Source organism: Triticum aestivum, chromosome 3A, assembly GCF_018294505.1.
Source record: "Triticum aestivum cultivar Chinese Spring chromosome 3A, IWGSC CS RefSeq v2.1, whole genome shotgun sequence".
NCBI lineage: Eukaryota > Viridiplantae > Streptophyta > Magnoliopsida > Poales > Poaceae > Triticum > Triticum aestivum.
The window spans coordinates 644442255-644463742 of record NC_057800.1 but is presented as its reverse complement, the minus strand read 5'-3'; the positions used below and the strand labels follow the sequence as shown (position 1 = coordinate 644463742).

Genomic DNA, 21488 nt, shown 5'->3' with positions numbered 1-21488 from the left:
GATGTGGATGATGCGGCATGTGCGAAGTACTTCACCATGATGCTTGAAGGAACGGCCCGCACTTGGTTAAAAAGCTTACCAGCCAATTCTATCAGTTCATGGGCCCAATTACGAGCCCGGTTTATCAGTAACTTCAAGGATACGTGTAAGCAGCCTATGTCGATAGTGGACTTAGCTGCCTGCGTCCAGGAGGAAGGAGAATCAACGACTCATTGGGTACACCGGGTCTCACAAGTGTTGCATTCATCAGACCGCATCAACGCTGACACTGCAGTCCTAACCCTAGAGGGCAACTGCCAGTTTGGGCCCCTAAAGCTGAAGTTAGGACGGATGAAGCGCCATTGCACTAACATGGGGGACCCTCATGGCTGCCTTGGTAAAGTATGCTGATTCTGATAGTACCAAGGATCCCGAGTCTGATGATGACAAGACAGCGAAGGGAAAGAAAAACAGCAACTCCAAAGGTCAGCAGCATCACTCGGCAGGTAACGGTAGCGGAGGCAAGCGTAAAGCGGATGGCAACATGGATTTCGTGGCTAATACCAACACGCAGGACAAGGGTCAGCGACGCAAGGGTAAACCGCCGAATCACAGTGGGGCGCCTAACCCTAACCCGGACCGTTTAAGTTATCTATTGAACCAGCCCTGTCCAAAGCATGGGACGAAGGAGGTGCCAGCAAACCACCTTTGGAAGGATTGCTTCATTATGCAGGAGTTCAAGAATTCTAATGCCTTCCGGTATGATCACGGATCCGGTGGTGGCTCGGGATCCGGGCCGGGTTATGGTGGAGGAAATTCCGGTTCAGGAATTAATGGTAATCCGGGCGGACATAACAATCAAAATAATCAGAACAACTAGGGTGGTTACAACCAGTAGCAGCAACAGTCAGGTTACCAGAGTAACCCAAAGCAGTTGAATAGTGGGCAATACCATGTTTTCACCACTAGCTTGGACAAGCGAGACCGGAAGGTTCAGAGGTGGGCAGTCAACTCTGTTGAACTGGCCGTGCCCCGTTATTTATGCTGGTCTGAACAGCCAATCATATGAAGCAGAGAGGATCACCCTCCCTAGGTTGATAATCCGGGTCAGTTGGCTCTGGTGGTGGCGCCCCAGGTGGGAGGTTACAAGTTCACCAATGTGCTCATGGACGGAGGGAGCAGCATTAATATCTTGTACTATGAGACCTTCCGTCGTATGGGACTAATAGATAAAAATCTCAAACCGTCCAATACAGTGTTCCACGGTGTGGTACCTGGTAAGTCAGCATATCCTGTTGGTAAGATAGCTCTGGAAGTGGCCCTTGGAGATGATCATGATTCTAGGTCGGAAACATTGAGGTTTGAAGTGGTGAAAATCCAAAGTCCATATCACGCCCTGTTTGGGCGACCGACCTACGCCAAGTTTATGGCACGGCCCTGTTATGTGTATTTGCAGCTCAAGATGCCGGGTCACAAGGGGACAATAACGGTTCACGGAAGCCGTAAAATCGCTTTGGAGTGCGAGGAAGGAGATGCGGCCTACGTAGAGTCGGTTTGTGCCACCCAGGAGCTGAAGTATTATAAGGACAATGTTGATCCAGTGGACATGACTCCATTAAAGAAGCCAACTACAGAGCATGATCCGGCCCTGAAGTTCAAGTCGGCAGCAGAAACTAAGCTTGTTGACTTCGTACCTGGCGATTCGTCCAAGCAGTTCAGCATCAATGCCAACTTGGATCCAAAATAGGAAAGCACGCTCATCGAGTTCATCCGTGAGAATCGGGACATTTTTGCATGGAAGCCCTCTGACATGCCAGGTGTACCGAGGCAACTCGCTGAGCACACCCTTAATGTGGATCCTAAATACAAACCGGTGAAACAGTTCCTCCGCCGGTTTAACGAAGAAAGACGCAAGGCGATTGGAGAAGAAGTAGCCAGGCTCTTAGCAGCTGGCTTTATTATTGAAGTTTTCCACCCTGAGTGGCTTGCCAATCCGGTGTTGGTCCTTAAGAAAAATGGCACCTAGCGCATGTGTGTGGATTTAAGGCTTGTCCAGCAGATCCTTTTGCCCTCCCCCGTATTGATCAAATTATTGATGCTACGGCGGGTTGTGAGCATTTGAGTTTTTTGGATGCATATTCTGGCTACCATCAGATCAAAATGGCAGGTAAGGACTAGGAGAAGACGGCATTCATAACTCCCTTTGGAGCCTTTTGCTATGTGTCTATGCCCTTTGGGCTCAAGAGTGCCCAGGCAACTTATCAACGGTGTGTACAAAATTGTCTTCACAAGCAGATTGGCCGTAATGTACATGCTTACGTGAATGATATCGTGGTTACGTCCAGGGAGAAGGAGACTCTGGTTGACGACTTGAAGGAAACCTTTGATAACCTGGGACGTACAAGATGATGCTTAATCCAGCCAAGTGTGTCTTTGGTGTACCGACAGGCAAGTTATTGGGTTTTCTGGTGTCCAACAGGGGAATTGAGGCTAATCTGGAGAAGATCACAGCCACCACCTCCCTGGCTAAACCGAAGTGTATCAATGATGTTCAACGCCTGGTAGGCCAAATTGTCGTGTTAAGCCGGTTTATCAGCCGCCTTGGTGAGAAGGCAATCCCTTTGTATCAGATGTTGAAAAAGACAGATCTATTCGTCTGGAGTTCTGTTGCTGATGAAGCATTTGAGGACTTAAAGCGGCAATTGGCCAATCCACCTGTGCTCGCCGCTCCCATTGACAAGGAGTCGTTACTGCTATATGTTGTTGCTAATGCTCGTGCGGTCAGTGTGGCTATTGTGGTGGAGCGAAAGGAGGCAGGTAAGGAGCATCCGGTCCAACGTCCGGTCTATTATATCAGCGAGGTACTCATTGAGTCCAAGCAAAGGTATACGCATTGGCAGAAGCTGGTATACGGAGTTTTTATGGCAAGTTGGAAGCTTAAGCAATACTTCCAAGGGCACCCCATTACGGTGGTCAGTTTTGCTCCTTTGGGGGATATCATCCAGAACCGGGAAGCGACTGGCCAGATTGCCAAGTGGGCTATAGAGCTTGGGCCGCACGGATTGAAGTATGTGCCTCGTACGATGGTTAAGTCTCAAGCACTTGTTGATTTCATCAATGATTGGACGGAACTGCAAGCACCTGAAGAAAAGCCGGATCACACATATTGGACCATCCATTTTGATGGATCCAGGCAATTGGAAGGCTCGGGGGCTGGAGTCGTATTAACTTCCCCATGAGGTGATAAGTTTTGTTACGTTCTCCGCTTAATGTTCCCTTGTACTAACAATGCAGCTGAGTATGAAGCCTTGCTCCATGGTCTCCGGATGGCTAAGGAGATGAATCTAAGTCGAGTTAAGTGCTTCGGTGACTCGGACCTCGTGGCTCAACAAGTATCTGGCACTTGGGATTCCAAGGACCCACTCATGGCAGCATATCATCGTGAGGTGGATATTGTTGCAGGTCACTTTAAAGGCTATCAGGTGGACCACGTGGACCGACGGAAGAATGAAGCGGCGGACACTTTAAGTCGGCTGGGCTCTCAGCGCAAACCGGTCCCGTCCAATGTTTTTCGGGATGTGCTGCACAACCCGTCAGTCAAGCTCCCTGGTGAAGCGGATTTGGCTATTCTTGATTCGGAGGCTCAATTGGTGGTAGCTCTTCATGTCATTCCGGATTGGACGCTTCCTTACCTGGCGTACATGAGCCGGGGCGAGTTACCAGAGGATGAGACTCTGGCCCGACAGATAATCCGGCGGTCCAAGTCCATGACTATTGTCAATGGCGAGTTGCATCATTGCAGTGTATCAGGGGCATTTCAATGCTGTGTGTCTCCTGAAGGAGGCTGTGAAATTTTGCGTGAGATCCACGAAGGAGATTGTGGTCACCACGCCGGTTCAAAATCTTTGGTGGCTAAGGCGTTTTGCCATGGCTTCTATTGGTTAACTGCTCATGCTGATGCGGAGGATCTGGTCAGACGATGTGACAGTTGCCAAAAGTTCTCAAGACGTGCTCATGTGCCGGCTCAAGAATTGAGAATGATTCCAATTACTTGGCCATTTGGGACTTGGGGGCTGGATATGGTTGGGCCTTTCAAAAGGTCCAAAGATAAGACGACCCACCTCCTGGTGGCGGTTGACAAGTTTACAAAGTGGGTGGAGGCAGAACCCGTTAGCAAGTGTGATGCGGCCATGGCGGTTCAGTTCATCAAAAAAGTGATTTTCCGGTTTGGCTTTCCACACAGTATCATCACAGATAATGGTACCAATTTGTCCAAAGGTGCCATGAAGGAGTTCTGCAAACGGGAGCACATCCGGCTTGACGTTTCATCAGTGGCACACCCACAGTCCAATGGTCAAGCAGAAAGGGCTAATCAAGAGATCTTGAGAGGCATAAAGCCCCGGCTTATGGTTCCTCTGCAGAGAACATCGGGTTGTTGGGTAGAAGAGTTACCATCTGTGTTATGGAGCATCAATACTACACCCAACAGATCAACAGGATACACGCCGTTCTTCATGGTCTACGGAGCGGAGGCGGTTCTCCCAAGTGATATCCGTCATGACTCACCTCGTGTGGCGGCTTATGTTGAAGCGGACAATGAGACAGCACGGCAAGACGCTTTGGACCTGTTGGATGAAGAACGTGACATAGCAGCCGCCCACTCGGTGATTTACCAACAGGATCTTCGTCGTTATCACAGTCGCCGAGTCAGAACCAGAACCTTTCAGGAAGGAGATTTGGTGCTTCGGCTCATCCAAGATCAGACTGATATGCATAAGCTATCCCCACCTTGGGAGGGACCTTTCATGGTCAGCAAGAATCTGCACAACAGGTCATACTATCTGATCGATATTCGAGAGCATAAAGACTCATGTACATCAGAGGAGGAGACCAACAGGCTGTGGAACATAGCTCATCTTCGGCCTTACTATACCTGAGCCATTGGCTCTACTTATGTACATATTACGACGATGTATATATAATGATTAAATATAATAAACCGGAACCTCAGCTAAAGCGGTGTATCTGTTCTTTTACATCATGTGTGGTTACACTGAGTTGTTCTAAAGCGGCCTCCGATTTACCCCTTGAGTTAGCTTTTCAAAGCATCATATCACTTGGGGGCTTGGTCGTATCCGAACCAATGCAACACCTTTTGATAGGCGAAAGCCACCAGATCACTTGGGGACATGGTCAAGTCTGAACCAGTCACGCCTCTTGATCGGCCTAAGGCCACAGAATCACTTGGGGGCTTGGTCGAACCCGAACCATTGCCATGCCTCTTGATCGGCATAAATGCCACGGTTTCATTTGGGGACCTGGCTGACTTAAACCATAGCTACACCTATCGGGAGCTTGGTCGTGTCCGACCATGGTAACGCCATCTGATCGGCTCAAATAAGCCTCTTTTTGCAAACGGTTTTATCATTGCCTTTGCTTCATAGTTTTCTTTGATAGATATTTCTTTCTTTTTGTTGCGTTTTTTTAAACCGATAAAGTTTTAAACCAGTTCACACTATCAATTGACGAAACCCAGTCCATTTTTAATCCGGAGACTATTTGCCCGGTTTGATTTTTTTATTAACATCCTATTACGGAGTAACACGGTGTTTTATTATAACCCGGCACGGTTTACATGGTAAACCGACATTAGATATATACAGGAACTGCTATCTCCTCCAACAGTGTGGGTTTATAAACCTCCGCTTCAAGATTGGCCCAGCCAACTTCATGCCCAACGATGGCAGGTATTATGTATCCCAAAGATTTGATCATATTTCAGATATTTTGATTTCACATATGCAGACATCATACTCCACCTGACGGTACAACCGCGGTGGCGCTTTAAGATTTTTTGTATTGCAGAAAATACTTTGGAAAGTTCATCACCCAAAGGAAGAACAAGTTGCAGTAATTATGCACGAAAGCATATCAAAATCAAGAGTATCGGCTAGCCTATTACAAGGCAACACGGTGCCCAAAATAAGATCATTGTTTTTTCGCAAAGGAGAAGCAGTTTAAACCGGCTTCCGGTTCAAGCTTGGTCACCAGCCTGGCCTGATGGTTGTAGGTCATCCCGCGCCGCTTCAACTTCAACTTCTCTACCCAGCGGCTGGAAATCAACAGTTGTCTAGTCGATTCCCATTAATGCTTGAAAGATAGCTTCATCATGGATCAACAATGACGGTTGAATATCGGGAGCGTAAGTATGCTTACGGATTGGAGGGATGGGGTTTTCCGCTTCAGGAATTGGTGCAGCTACTCGCTTATTTTGGTTGTCATATTGGGCTTGATAATGATACAAGTCTGCTTCTTCAACCAATTGACAAGCTAGCGGACGCACCTCCCGGTTTATTGCTCGCAGATCCGCTTCACTAAATTCTGACCCATCTTCCTTCAAGCTGGGATAGCCCTGAGCTGCTTCAACAGGATCAAAGTCCGGCACCCAAGCTTTTGCTCGGATTAAGGCATTGATCGCACCGGTTCGAGCAGCAGATTTCTTCAGCTCTTCAACCCGAGCAGGAAGCATTGACAGTCTCTTCAGAGTGTCTTGAATCAAAGTGGGCGCCGGATTGTTGTGGGATGCAGCAGCGATGATCCGCTGTGCACCAGTGTACAGTTGTTCGGTCAATGTGTAGGCGGCTTTCAATTTCTTCCGCACATCTGACCCCAAGTGACCAATGCGTGTCCCTGAAATATTACAAAGGGTTAACAAACTGGCAGCTCTATAAGACGGCCGAATCAATCCAGAAATCAAACCAGCTTACCAAAGATAGCAGCGGTCATGGCATGCACTTGCCGCTTTATACTGGTCAGTTCTTCCACCACCGGTTTCAGTGCAGCCTCGGCATCTTCTGCTCGTTTGGTTAAAGCGGATTTTTCAGTGGCCCAATCCGCCCGCTTCTTTTTGAAGCCCTCCTTAAGCTGTTCCATGGCGCTTAAAGCGCTGGTTAATTCCTCTTTTGCTTTGGAAGTTTCAGCTTGTTGGGACTTCAGATTTTCTTGGAGATCGGCGACTTGGTTTTCTTTTGTCTTCAGCTCAGCCTGCATACAGACAATTATATGATTCAGCAGGCAGTGCAAGAATTGAAGTACCAACCACATAACAAGTTATGCACTTGGCGCTTGGGGGCTAATGCTTATTTGATCTTCACATTTCACTTGATTATAAAGTCCCAAGATCAATACAAGTATTCAACTTGGCACTTGGGGGCTAATGGCTATTTGCTCGAATAAATTCTGATCTCAATTACTTAAAGTCCCGGTTTAACTACACTAAGTTGAACCGGCCCTTGGGGGCTACATCAGCGAATTCCGAAGTATGGAGATTTATATTAGCAAGTCCTGGTTTGAATGAAGCTTCTAAACCGGCCCTTGGGGGCTAGGAGAACTAACAAGATTGAAATGTCCAAGCAGGGAAAAGCAAATGGAAGTTACCTCAAATTTCTCTTTCATCATATTCACCAGACCAGCTTCATAATCATGGCTGGTATACAGCCGGTTCAGATAGCCAGAATGAAGATCTTGGGCATTCAGAGCAGCATAGGTCGCCAAGTCAACATTCCACTTGCCCTTGCCCATAGCAGCAAATTCTTCTTTGGCGGTATGCTTGGATAAAGCAACAGGGTTGCAGGGCTCTATACGGCCAATACCAGTAATTACAACTTCATCATCCTTAGCATCACCGGTTTGCACTGGCGCAGTCGGTTTGTCAGCAGGCTGGGATGGACTGGTGGATCTCCCAAACCGGATGGGGCTTGTGGGCTGGTCGACAGGACTTGAGGTATCAATAGGCCTTTCTTCAGCAATGAAATCGTCATCTTGCGGTGGTGGATCATTGGGTATATCTTCAGGAATAGCCGCTTCAAGATCTGGTGTTTTACCCGGTTCAGGGACGACGTCCTCCTCGGCCGCTTTATCCAGGCGAGCCTTCTTGCTCGGCCTAGGCTTGGCCCTGAAAGGAATAACAAAGTCAAATACAGCATATGTTCCAAGGTGATGTACCAAAAATGTTATGATAAGTATAGCTTACCCAAGCACCATTTTGAGCGGTGGCAGCTGAGTAGCCGATGACTCGCCAGAGGATGAGTGGGAAGTAACCTGATAATCGGAGTCAGATGGATTAAGAGGTTGACGAAAACAACCCGCTTTAGGACAAGCACTTACAAGCAAATTAGAGACCTCTGAACGGTGTTTCCGAACCGGACTGTTTGGTAAACCGACGGAGGTAACTACCTGGCCGCTGTGCCGGGTTGTGCTGCGAGCTTCATGTTGTTGGGTCTTCATAAGAAATTTGGGATCCAAGTAAGCAAGAGGATGAGAAAATTTAACCTTCCGGTTTGCCTGACGGATTCTTAGTGAAGGCAAAGGGTCTGAATCGGAAGAGAGAGTAATTACCTCTGCAGCATCAGCATGGCTGGCTTCGGCATCATCCTAACAAATGTCATCATCAATAAGGCGCATGAAAAATAAGCCAAGTGATTCAAGCTCTACCTCAACATCTGGATTACCCACATCATCATCAGGGGCCGGATCAGAAGATGCAGTGGTTTTCTTCTTATGAGCAGGCCGCTTCATGACTTTAGTCTTTGGCCGGGTTGGTCGTTCCGGTTTGTCTGTTTTTTCTGGCTTTTCCTGTGGAAGTTTCTTGCTCCAAAACGGATCATTACCCTGTTTAAACAGACATTGATATTAAACAAGGACCAGATGTATCAATAACAAGTTTAGTAAAAAGAAAAATCAAACTCTTACAGTTGGCGGTTTGTTGGTGGCACAAAAGGGAAGCAGGCCGGTTCGAGCACAGACGTGTTCCGGTTCATTCAGCATTTTATTCACAGCCTCTGTGATTTCTTCATCGGTGAGCTGGATGTTAGCATGTCGCAGTGGGTCATCAACACTGCCAGTATACTCGCACATCAAACCGGAGCGTTGACTAAGGGGCAGTATGCTCCACGATATCCAACAGCGAGCGAGATCAACCCCTATTAAACCGTTGGCCATGAAGGCTCTGAGCTTGGATAGTTGAGGAGCGTATTTGCTTCTCTCCTTGGCAGTCAACCTTTGCGGAAAGGGGTGTGTATTGCTAAGCCGCTCCGGATGAAAGCCAGACAAAGGATTTTCACCACCAGGGGAGGTGTCTTTACAATAGAACCATGTTTGATTCCACTCTTTGGGATGACTGTGCAGTTTGGCATGAGGGTATGTGATCTCTTTCCTTTTTTGAATCGCCACACCATCCAATTCCGTATTGGAACCGTCAGTAAACTCAGTGCGACGGTTTAGGTGGAAACAGTCTCTGAACAACTCAACTGTGGGCTCCTCTTGAAAGAACACCTCAGAGAGCACTTGGAAGTGACACATGTTTGTAACAGAGTTGGGGCCAGTGTCTTGTGGGCGGAGTTGAAAGTCGGCCAAAACATCCCGGTAAAATTTAGAACCGGGCGTCTTAAAGCCCCGGGCTAAGTGATCTACGAAAACGACAACCTCTCCTTCTTGAGGTGTGGGAGGGCATTCTTTGCCAGGGACCCTCCAATGGATGGTGTTTTTGCTGCCTAAAGCGCCGATCAGGACTAAATTGTTCAGTTGAGTCTCTGTGACGCGAGAAGGAACCCAGTTGCACTCATATACTTGCTTGGCCATGATGAAATCTACAAGATAGGTGATTCCGGTTCAAGAATGCATTGATTAAAGTACACTGGTATGTGCAATGTTAAACCGGAGACAGCTCTATCTAAACCGGAGTTTTATGAAGCAACAACATCTGGCGGTTTAACAAGGGGACTAATGGTATATACCGGTTTGTTAATTTTTTCTACACCAAGTTAAACCGCCGGATCTAAGCATTGAAACAGTTAAGATTTCGGATGGGTAAGTGTACAGAAACAGATTTCACAAGATTTCTCTACAGCGACGGATCTGAAGCAAGTTCAGAAAAGAAGGAAAATATTCAAGGTTCAAAAAAGAACAGTACCGAATCAATGGGCAGAGATACAGGTAGATCTATGGTCTTGAGGCATGTAAGTGAAGGCGGATGCTAAAAACTACCGCTACACAGAGCAAAGGTTCACAGGTTCATCAAAGATCTATCATATGAGTACGAAGTAGACGATGAACACTGAAGAACTTGGAAACCCTAGGACGGATCTACGGAGGAAAAGGTGAAGAACTCACCGGAGCCGAGGAAGAAACAGAGGGGCGCCGCGATGCTCTGGTACAATCAGGGTGATGCAGCGGCCAAGGTTGGAGCAGAGGTCATCGACGGCGGCGAAGCTCCGAAGCTGGACGACGCGGGGAAGACGAAGCAGAAGGGCGCGAAGGGGAAAAAGAAATGACCCTTCGGTCCTATTTATAAGGCAAGGGACATGTGTCAGGCACGAAAATCAAGGGACCGTGGGTTTGGAAACGAAGTTGTCGCCTCAATTGTCGCAGACCTATTAAACAAAAAAGGTATCATGGATAAGTTTCTTTATAACAGGTGACGTCACGCCGGTTTACAACGACCAGAGAAGATGACATCACGGTGGTTCAACAAACTACAAGAAGATGTTGAAGATGAAGTTTTTGCTAAAGGATTGACATGAACCTATTCAAATCAATCCGGGGCCTAATGTTGGGGATATTACTACTGGGTGTAAACCGGCCTATCTGGGCCGGGTTAACTTCATCAGTAGTTAAGTATGTTAAAGCCCATGAAGGTAGATGAGGGCTTAAAGCCCGTAATCGGTTTAAGGCATGTAGCCGTAAACCGGCGTTGGTATGTAACTTGTATTGTAAGTTAGGAATAAGTAGAGACCAAACCGGATACATCTATGAGCCGGTATTGGGACTCTGTGAACCGACGGGCGTCACCCGTGTATATAAGGGGACGACCCGACGGCGGTTCAAGGACAACAGATGACAACTCGAGACTTAGGCGAAGCTTGTTTTCTCCCTAGTCATCGAAACCCCATCAATTCCATCACAACTAGACGTAGGCTTTTACCTTCATTGAAGGGGCCGAACTAGTATAAACTCCCTTGCGTCCCTGTGTCCGCTTTAACCCCTTCAAGCTAACCCGTCGCGATGGCTCCACGACTAAGTCCTTTCACGAGGACATCTGCCGTGACAAAACCACGACAGCTGGCATATAATTATTTTTTCTTGATGGAGGGAAATATTACCAGAGGACACTTTCTTGAACTTTTCCAGTTCGGTGGTAGCAGCAGTTAGCTGTGTCCGACGCTTTTCCGGCTCTTGGGCTAGCAGGTCGTTCTTCTCCGTAAGAACCTAGTTATACAACGATCCTTATATCATTTGTACCAACTACTTCAAGTCTCGGGGGCTGCTGGCACATGGTTATTAAATTCGGACAAGGTAAACTTACCTGCACATCTTTTAAATGCTGCTTTGAGGCTCTGTTAAGCCCATCTCGAGAAGCCCGGATGTATGCATCAGCCGAGCTGAAGGCGCCGAAAGCCTCTTTTGAGAAGCGGGGGTTTCGTAAAATGGCCCTCCGGCGCCAATGATTCATGGCGCTCTCCACTTCCGAGTTGGTGACGGACATATCTTCCGAGCCCTCAGCAGAAGGACAGTCCGGCGCCATGATACGTCTCCAACGTATCTATAATTTTTGATTGTTTCATGCTATTATATTACCCGTTTTGGATGTTTACGGGCTTTATTATACACTTTTATATTATTTTTGGGACTAACCTATTAACCGGAGGCCCAGCCCAAAATGATGTTTTATTGCCTATTTCAGTGTTTCGAAAAAAAGGAATATCAAACGGCGTCCAAACGGAATGAAACCTTCGGGAGAGTTATTTTTGGAACAGAAGCAATCCAGAAGACTTGGAGTAGACGTCAGGGAAGCTTCGAGGTGGCCATGAGGTAGGGAGGCGCGCCCCCCACCCTCGTGGGCCCCTCGTGGCTCCCCTGACCGACTTCTTTCGCCTATATATATCAGTATACCCTAAAAACAACGAGGAGCAGAATAGATCGGGAGTTCCGCCGCCAGAAGCCTCCATAGCCACCGAAAACCAATCTAGACCCGTTCCGGCACCCTGCCGGAGGGGGGGAATCCCTCTCCAGTGGCCATCTTCATCATCCCAGAACTCTCCATGATGAGGAGGGAGTAGTCCACCCTCGGGGCTGAGGGTATGTACTAGTAGCTATGTGTTTGATCTCTCTCTCTCGTGTTCTTGAGGTGGTACGATCTTGATGTATCGCGAGCTTTGCTATTATAGTTGGATCTTATGATTTTTCTCCCCCTCTACTCTCTTGTGATGAATTGAGTTTTCCCTTTGAAGTTATCTTATCAGATTGAGTCTTTAAGGATTAGAGAACACTTTATGTATGTCTTGCACGTACTTATATATGGTGACAATGGGATATCATGTGATCCACTTGATGTATGTTTCGGTGATCAACTTGCGAGTTTCGTGACCTCGTGAACTTATGCATAGGGGTTGGCACACATTTTCGTCTTGACTCTCCAGTAGAAACTTTGGGGCACTCTTTGAAGTTCTTTGTGTTCAATAGATGAATCTGAGATTGTGTGATGCATATCGTATAATCATACCCACGGATACTTGAGGTGACATTGGAGTATCTAGGTGACATTAGGGTTGTGGTTGATTTGTGTCTTAAGGTGTTATTCTAGTACGAACTCTAGGATAGATTGAACGGAAAGAATAGCTTCGTGTTATTTTACTACGGACTCTTGAATAGATCGATCAGAAAGGATAACTTTGAGGTGGTTTCGTACCCTACCATAATCTCTTCGTTTGTTCTCCGCTATTAGTGACTTTGGAGTGACTCTTTGTTGCATGTTGAGAGATAGTTATATGATCCAATTATGTTATTATTGTTGAGAGAACTTGCACTAGTGAAAGTATGAACCCTAGGCCTTGTTTCAACGCATTGCAATACCGTTTTCGCTCACTTTTATCATTAATTACCTTGCTGTTTTTATATTTTCAGATTACAAAAACTCATATATATCATCCATATTGCACTTGTATCATTGTATTGGGTGTGTTGGGGACACAAGAGACTCTTTGTTATTTGGTTGCAGGGCTGCTTGAGAGAGGCCATCTTCAACCTACGCCTCCCACGGATTGATAAACCTTAGGTCATCCACTTGAGGGAAATTTGCTACTGTCCTACAAACCTCTGCACTTGGAGGCCCAACAACATCTACAAGAAGGTTGCGTAGTAGACATCAAGCTCTTTTCTGGCGCCGTTGCCGGGGAGGTTAGCGCTTGAAGGTATATCTTTAGATCTTGCAATCGAATCTTTTTGTTTATTGTTTTATCACTAGTTTAGTTTATAAAAGAAAACTACGAAAAAATGGAATTGATGGTACCTCATATGCTTCATCTTTTTAATATTTTTCATGAAAATAAGGATTCCACTAATTGTGCCAAGGTGTTAGAAGAAGAATGCATTAGAATGTTTGGCACTAAATCTTTAGATGATGAGCATGATTGCAATGTTGTTAGTATGGACTCTTTGAATATCCATAGTACTAATGATGATTGCACTAGTCATGATGAAAATGTCTCTTATAAGCATGTCAACTTTTATGAAGTGCATAGAGTCTGCAAGTACACACCAATTAGGGAAAATAGATTTTGCAAGAGGCATAAGTATCTGGAAACTAAATGGTTACAAGAAAGGCTAGATGTTTGTGCTAAAATTTTAAAATTTCTTCACCATACTTGTGAACTTTGCAATGAACATGGGCATTTAAATCTTCGATGCAAATTGTTCCATGATCATATCATGTCCAAAAATTGTGATGATTTGATTTCCCTTGCACATCATAATGAACTTAGTTTGCTTTTGGGTTATGAAGAAATGAAACGTATAACTAAGCATATTCCAGAATATAACCTTGAGAAATTCCTCGATATTGATCTAGAAGAAATTTTTATGTATTGTGCGGTGAATTGCATTGAAAAACCCTATATTGCCAATTACATAAAGAAAATAAAAAAATAGAGGATGAAGAGAATACTAATGAAAGGGAATAGGCTTCCCAATATCCTCCTATTATTTCTTATGATGAATCAGGTAACGAAGAGGAGCCTTCTATTCAACCAATCTCATCAATAAGAAGCTCCAAAAAGAGGATTGAACCCACACATAATGTGAAGAAGAAAAAGAAAAGACGGAGAAGTAAAGGTGAAAAGGTATCCCTCCCAAATGATGTTGCTCCTGTTACTCATTGTGATGATGATAATTGCTATACTATTGGTGATATCCATACTATTAATGATGAGAGTGATTATGCTTATGGTATGAAAAGGCCCAAGCTTGGGGATGCTATATTTGATGAGAATGACATGTTTGAGAATGTATTGGCTGCAATTAATGTTTGTCCCAAGCTTGGGGATGCTACATTTGATGAAGATGATATTTTAGTCCCCCAAATTTTGATATGGAAATTTATTATGATGATAGCATGCCTCCTACTTATGATGGTTATATTGATGAAAGTGGGTTTGGAAGTAATGATCCCACTATTTTGGATGATGTTGAATCTTATTTTGACAATTATGAAAGTGAATTTGAAGAGGTCATGACTTTATTTAGTAATGATTCCACTATCTTGGAAGAGGTTTCAATTGATTATGATGAGAACAAAGTTGCTACTTATGATGATTACTAGTGGTTGGGGCGTGCCATTGGCACGCCTCCTGAGCGTTCATGTGCGCACTTATCTAGTTTATGCACCTTCGCAGGTTTAGGTTGATCCTTAATGGCACTTATACACAACAGTAAGTGATTTGACTACAGAATTATAAAAAAGTGTTTTGACTACAATGATTTATTACAAATATGCTATTATGAGGATCACATGTGCTCAAACAAGTGTTTTCATCATTCCAATTCCCATTGAACTGATCCTTGATTCTTTTTTTTAACGTCATGTTGAGTAGGAGAGTCTCCTGTATATTTTCATCAAGTAGCTAATCCTTGATTCTAGTGCATGCCTATAAGAAAGAACAGATATTTATGTATATTCCATCAAGTATATGCCAGAAATATCAACAAGCAAAGTTGAAAGTAAACATGTGCAGTTTGACCTCAAGTCCCACCATCCTAGAAACAGATGGATCATCATCCTTGCGGGTGTGTATGGAGTGCTTTCATCCTTGCTCTAGAAACAAATTTGTATGTGTGAATTTGCTAGTGCCAATCATATGTGTAAAGACAAGGGTAAACATGAACCGGATATATGGTTTTATTCCAGCATACTGCGCCTTGATATGTTTTGCTTATGTAGAAATGCTTTAAGGTAAATAAAAAATACTCATACAGATTTCGTTCTTTATGTGCTGAAGTAAAAGTAGCTAGTATCCACATAAACACAAGTGATTCAGTTCATCTAAAAGACATCAGGAAACGTAAACAAAACACATATAGTGGTGAAATTTAGATCTTAGACTGAATATCTGAAATGGACAACAGGAGCAAGTCTCAGTCCAAAAATACTACCTACGCCTAACGTGTTACAGAACATTAAATTAACACATACACCTAATCAAGTGGCCACCTAGTCAAAGTAGCTCATGTGCTCATTCCTGGAGAAACAAGGCATCCACTTTAATAGTAAACTCACACTGTTTATGTTTTCGAAACATGAGCGCTGCTCATATGAAGTAGGATGCATGTACCACAGTAATTCAATGTTCAGTTAGTCGAAGAAGAGAGAATGTCAGTATAAATACAAATAGAATCCTATCGGTTCTCAATCTTCTAGAGAAAATGATGTTGGCAGGTTGCTCTCAACATCATTATACTCAATCTTCTGGAGAAAATGATGTTGGCAGGTTACTCTCAACATCATTATACATATGATGTTCTCTATAAGACCTCAACTATCGAGCGAGATTAGCAAATGTTGATATTTGGATTTTTCTTTATAAAAATTCTTTGAGACCCCTCACATTCAAATTCCCATGAATCATTCAAGTAACCTCTGACCGATAAAATTCGAAACATTGAGATTAGAAATAAAAACAGTAGAGCAAGGCATTAGATTGCAAAACTTAATAACGGAAACATTATACAAATTATGACACCTACAGGGTGGAGTAGGAGCTCACCTGGAGCTTAGGTGTTTTGCCCGCCATCTACACTCTGAATAAAATGGATGGTGATGAGCAAGGGGAGGGTCGAGAGGGTGAGGACAAGCGGAGGAGCACGCGCAAGGGATCAGACCTGCTGCAAATTCCTGCACAAAAGGCGACCCTCTACTTAGTTTCTCTAGATCTAGGTTCTAAAGAAAGTTAATACACAAACTAACCGAGACCATCAGTTTCAAGCTTACTCGAAATAAGAAAATGGCACGTGAATAATATCTCTTACAATATATCTATATTAGTCAGATCCACCAATTGATCAAAAATGGAATATGTTTCAGTTAATGATACCGATAGAAACATTTCTTTGTGTGTGCTCAGTAGGCAAAGGATACGCAATATACATGTCCTCTGAAGCTAATATGAAATCATCTTGAGTAATAGGCAACCACACCATAACTGGATTAATAAATTTTGAAGCAAGCTAACAAAATTTGTGAATAAGTATTACTATTCAGACAAACTAAATATGCTCCATGTACTACATTTTCTATGCATTAACATATAACCCATTAAAAACAGAGAACACTTGATGTGCATCCACATATACTTACTAAAACACAAAGAGAATGGTAACTATTCGTCTACTGTCTGAATGAGTTCACATACACTTGTTAGGAAAACAAAGAATACTAATTGCTTCGGCGAAGATTTCTTTTCTTTGCAGGTTTAATGCTAGAAAAAACGTGATCTGCCTAATCATTTCAGTAGATGAAGTAGTGGGAGGTCACCAAGGAAGTAAGGGGGCATGCTATGTCAAGCAGTACAAATAATGCCATAATAGTGGAAAATTAAATAAGCTCCATGTACCAGCCAGATAATCTAGAATGGAAACCACCATATACATTTTCTATGTATCACATATACTCGTTAAGAAAAGAGAGAACAGTTTATGCACATCCACATGTACACGCAAAAAAATGAAGAATAATTTATGCACATCCAAATGGTAATTGCTCCTCTACTATATGTATGCATCCAGACACACACTCATTAGATAAACATAGAAGACTAATTACTCCTCTAACCTCTGCAGACCTTAAGAAACAAGAGCTAAAAATTGATCCAGTGGAACCTAACACCAGCTCCTAATCTGTCAAGTAAAGAAGCAATTCCTCTAAACAAAACACATAACAAAAAATGAGCAAATGTAATTATATCAAAGCTCCAGGATGACTTTTTTGTCACTAAATCTGCTACAACACACTAATATGTAAAGAACACCAGATGTACAAAAAACATCTCATACATAGATCTACATGAGATATATTTAATTTATCCGATAAGGATGGATAGGAAGGCCTATCCTGAAGATCCTACAATTGATGGGGGGCATCAAGCAAAGGAACAAAAGCATCGTAAATCAAATCCAAATGCTCAAAAGGTCATGTGGACATCATGAAGGAGAATTAATTCATGGCTGCAGTCTACAGTATCATGTTCATATGATTTCAGTGAAAGGCTGCACTGAAATCAATCCTCAATGCAGCAGAGAATGATGTATTCAATTTTCTGCTGCTTCTTCTATACCTGTATCACATTGGGAAGACAAGTAATATGTTAATATGATCGTTAGGCATTTCGCTCAAGCAAGAATCACTAATTTTTTTTGGACATCAAGCATATCCAACCTCGATCATAGGAGCACAGCACGGACTTTGCATCAGTCATCATAGAATCTGTACCAAAAATCAAGCCCGATTCAGAGAAAATAGAAGTTAATTTTTAATTCCTCACTTCTTTCAACAAAGTATACAATTAAAAATAAAACAGAGAAATGCAAAACCTTTGAATATGTAGACGCAATTATCAAACAATCACAACAATTTAGCAATATAATAAGTTCTATCCCTTCTCATAGAGTGATGGGTAGAGAGAGAGAGAGAGGGAATTAATGGAGAGCAGCTAAGCCTGAGAATGGTTTGGATTGAAACCTAAGTTTTGGTTCGGTTTTCTAGTGGGTTGCCTTTGGATTGGTTTAAATGGTCTAAGGTCCTAATGTAATCTGGTCTAGTTTGGGCTTTAATACTTATTGGACTTGATTGGATCGGTCTGGACACAGACTAATTGGTCTCAAATCGTTTCAATCCATAGTCTCACGATTAAATCGGCGACCATTGTACGCGAGACCAGCGCATAGACGGCCATCTTTTAGCTGCTAGGATTTGGGTTCGCGGTGCCGTCTTTTCCATCTGGATGTCGCATCTAGCAGCGGCGGTTCCCTGCTCATGGTAGCAGGCCCCACTTGGTGGCGGCGGCGGGCCAGCCGGCCGCGAGTGGTTGATGATGCGTCATCTCTCTGTCTCTCTCTCCATTAGCGTATGCCTGACGACTAGCAGCATAAGACCGTGTCTCTCCATTAAGCCTAAGCGCATGAACGGCCAAGCAGTTGACTAGAAGCTTCACCTTCACGGTAACAACACATCAGCTTGTTCATGGTTTCAAACTATGGATATAATCCAAAAACGTGAAACAGTTTGGATTGGTTTGGATGGAAAATACATCTAGTTTGGTCCGGTCTGGCTTCTAGACCTCAATATTTGGATTGGATTGGATTGGTTGGTGGGAGGAAAGTCATGTGGTTTGGGCTGGTTTTAATCTGGATTTGAAACTATTCACAGGTTTAAGAGCAGCAGACTACATGTGCAGGCATACAAGCGAGATCTTGGTATGGGAAAAACCAGGGGTGGCACCACTGACCTGCGGAGGCTGCTGCTCCTTGGCGTTGATGGGAAGAGTGGTTGGAGCATCGGGAGGCTTTGTCGGATCGCGCCTCCACATCCCGCATCGAAGTGGACCACAAACCGAACACCCCGCCGCCATCATGTTCTTGCTCCTCTCTCTTGAAGAGCCACTGGTAGGGACACCCATCTCCGTTGCTGACCTTGAGTTCAGGGCTTGTGGATGAGCTTCAGGCTGGTGGGCGCGCTCTCGACCTGGGCGACCTCGGCCAGCATCCATTGGTTGACAAAGCATATCGCAACCTCTGGATCAGATGGACACCACACGAATGCGACAACAACCAATCACTGAATCTAAGCTTGTAGAAACAGTCACACATAGATTGCAGGAGTGAAAGAAGTACCTCTGAGGATTTTCAACACGATGCTCGACAGTCTCGGCCAGTCCATGACAGGGCCTCCCTCAACAGCTCTGCGGGAATAGTTTCATTTTGTGAAAGATGACATTTTCCTATAAGGTTTTAGAATCCATACTAATACGGATAAATTATGACGGTAAAATCTTGCTGCAGTTGCCGAGAGCATCACGTAATGCATCCTCTGTAAGGTACCAAACATAACGGATATCTTTTCTTAATCTTATGCTCCTGAAGAAAGGAAGCTCGGTACTATCAAAATCCTCAAAACATCAGACTAGTAAATGGGAGGGAAAATTTGTATATCTTCAGCCAAAGCAAACAATCTTTTGACGCTTCGGTGCTATTTCAAACAAATAATACTTCAAATTTCTAGCCCACTCATTAAAGATCAGGTTATCTTATCAGCATTAATTTAGTGGTATAATTTGAATATGAGTACGAAGGTCATGTACTGCAGATATACATCATAATTTCAATTTTCCATCAATCCCAATGGTCACTATTGATCTCTTTGTAGCTTCATATAAACAAGTGTTAACACGATCCATTTTACAAAATGAGTCCAAAAAGTCAGGTACTCACCTCCATCCCATTTATGAAGATGGCCATGTCAGTCAGACCGATGAGCAAGGGACGTGGTATTGTCCTGCTCGTCAAGGGCACCCTTCCACAACCCCTCACGGCCAGGCGCATTTTCTAAGGAAACTCCAGCTGCCATGCCATGACTTATGTCTAAACCCAACCAGCTATGAAAAGATCATGAATAAGATTGAGGTGCAGAATGTTGTCAAGCATCTTGTGTACCTGAGCGAAGGGCCTTCCTGTGGGTGTAAAACACAACAACCAGCCACACCGTGTCTGATGCTAGAGGCAACGCCGCCGTTTGATAAGCCTGTGTCATGACATAACCAAAAAACACCTCAAAAGTAACCACATAATAGGTGAAAGGAATAACAAACAATTTACAAGATAAGTAATAGCAATAACAACTTGTAAAATCCACACAACCCTCTCAGGCAATTTTACAAACATCTTGTCTCCATGGATACATCACCTGTAAATTCAACTCGGAGTATGGGCAGAAGCTCCCATGGGAGCTTTTCTTATGTAGGCCCTCACATCTATGAAATTGAAACTTCTGTTAGTTCCACCAAGCGGAGAAAGCCAATCCTAAAGGGAGAAGAAATAGCCTGAGCGAGAAGGGGCTCCCACGAAAAAGACCAGGTCGACGCTAGACGAGCTGCAGCAGCGCATCCACAACCAGCGGCGGCGCGAGCTCCTCCGGCCTCGCTGCTCCTTCCCCCACTGCCGTCATTCCCACCCTCCTCATCTCCTCCACCCGACACACCACAGATGGCCACCGCTGCTCACCCCGATGACTCGACCACCCTGTGGCTCTGTGGATGGCAGGTGGAGGGCTAGCATGGGGGAGGGGGAGGAGGAGAAGCGGCGGCGGCAGGGGAGAGAGAGGAGGAAGAGGAGGAGAGGCGGCGACGGCCAGGAGGGAAGTCGATGAGGAGGCAGGGTCACGTGCGGGGGTTGGAACGGGGCGGTCGTATCTGGGACATTCTTTGGGCACCCCATCTCTTCCTTGTGCTCGAAGAAAATGACGAGTGGTGGGGGCAACGACAAATGGAACGAAAAGGTGTAATAGTGCCATCGCCATCCCTTCATTTCCACGTGGCATAGCCATTTGTGCGCCATTGTAGTGACTATTAATGGGTTTAATTGTGATGACACGTATGCTATAAAAAGTAGTGATGATTATATTAAAACTTGTCATGATTATGATTACCTTTTTTTGAACATTACTCTTTTAATGTGGAAACAATTTATAGTATTCGAGTCTCTTATGATACTCCCACTATTCCGAATGAGAAGAATTTTGCTTATGTGGAGAGTAATAAAATTTCTATGCTTGTAGATCATGAAAAGAATGCCTTGGGTGTCGGTTATATTGTTGAATTCATTCATGATGCTACTGAAAATTATTATGAGGGAGGAATATATGCTTGTAGGAATTGCAACAATATCAAGTTTCCTCTCTATGTGCTTAAAGTTTTAAAGTTATGCTTGTTTGCCGTCCTCTTTGAAGGCCTGCCTGGCATGGGGCCGCTCTCTTTGGAGATGCCCCTGGGTAGCACGACGCGCCGAACGCCTCCCCTTTTGAGCACATAACAGTGCGGTGGGTGAGGAAGAATGAGAAAACTCTCTTGGACAAGGTATCCCCGGATTACTTACGTGTGAAGCGGGGAGAAGACCGAGATAATCAGCAATGA

At 44.4% G+C, this 21488-nt stretch overlaps 1 long non-coding RNA gene across 6 annotated transcripts; it reads right to left on the bottom strand.

The window, feature by feature from the left end:
- Positions 1-14688: 14688 nt before the first annotated feature.
- Positions 14689-20814, bottom strand: LOC123062851 (uncharacterized). 6 transcript variants are annotated; one of them, XR_006429903.1, is made up of 10 exons: positions 20422-20810; positions 20014-20330; positions 19792-19920; positions 19195-19262; positions 18810-19095; positions 17741-17788; positions 17138-17639; positions 16074-16201; positions 15051-15124; positions 14689-14957 (listed from the first exon to the last, which is right to left on the bottom strand). It is a non-coding gene; the product is annotated as an uncharacterized lncRNA (long non-coding RNA). The 6 variants fall into 6 exon arrangements; XR_006429901.1 differs by having other exon boundaries at positions 16074-17639; positions 20422-20814; XR_006429904.1 differs by having other exon boundaries at positions 16074-17639; positions 20431-20814.
- Between the last annotated feature and the right edge of the window lie 674 nt (positions 20815-21488).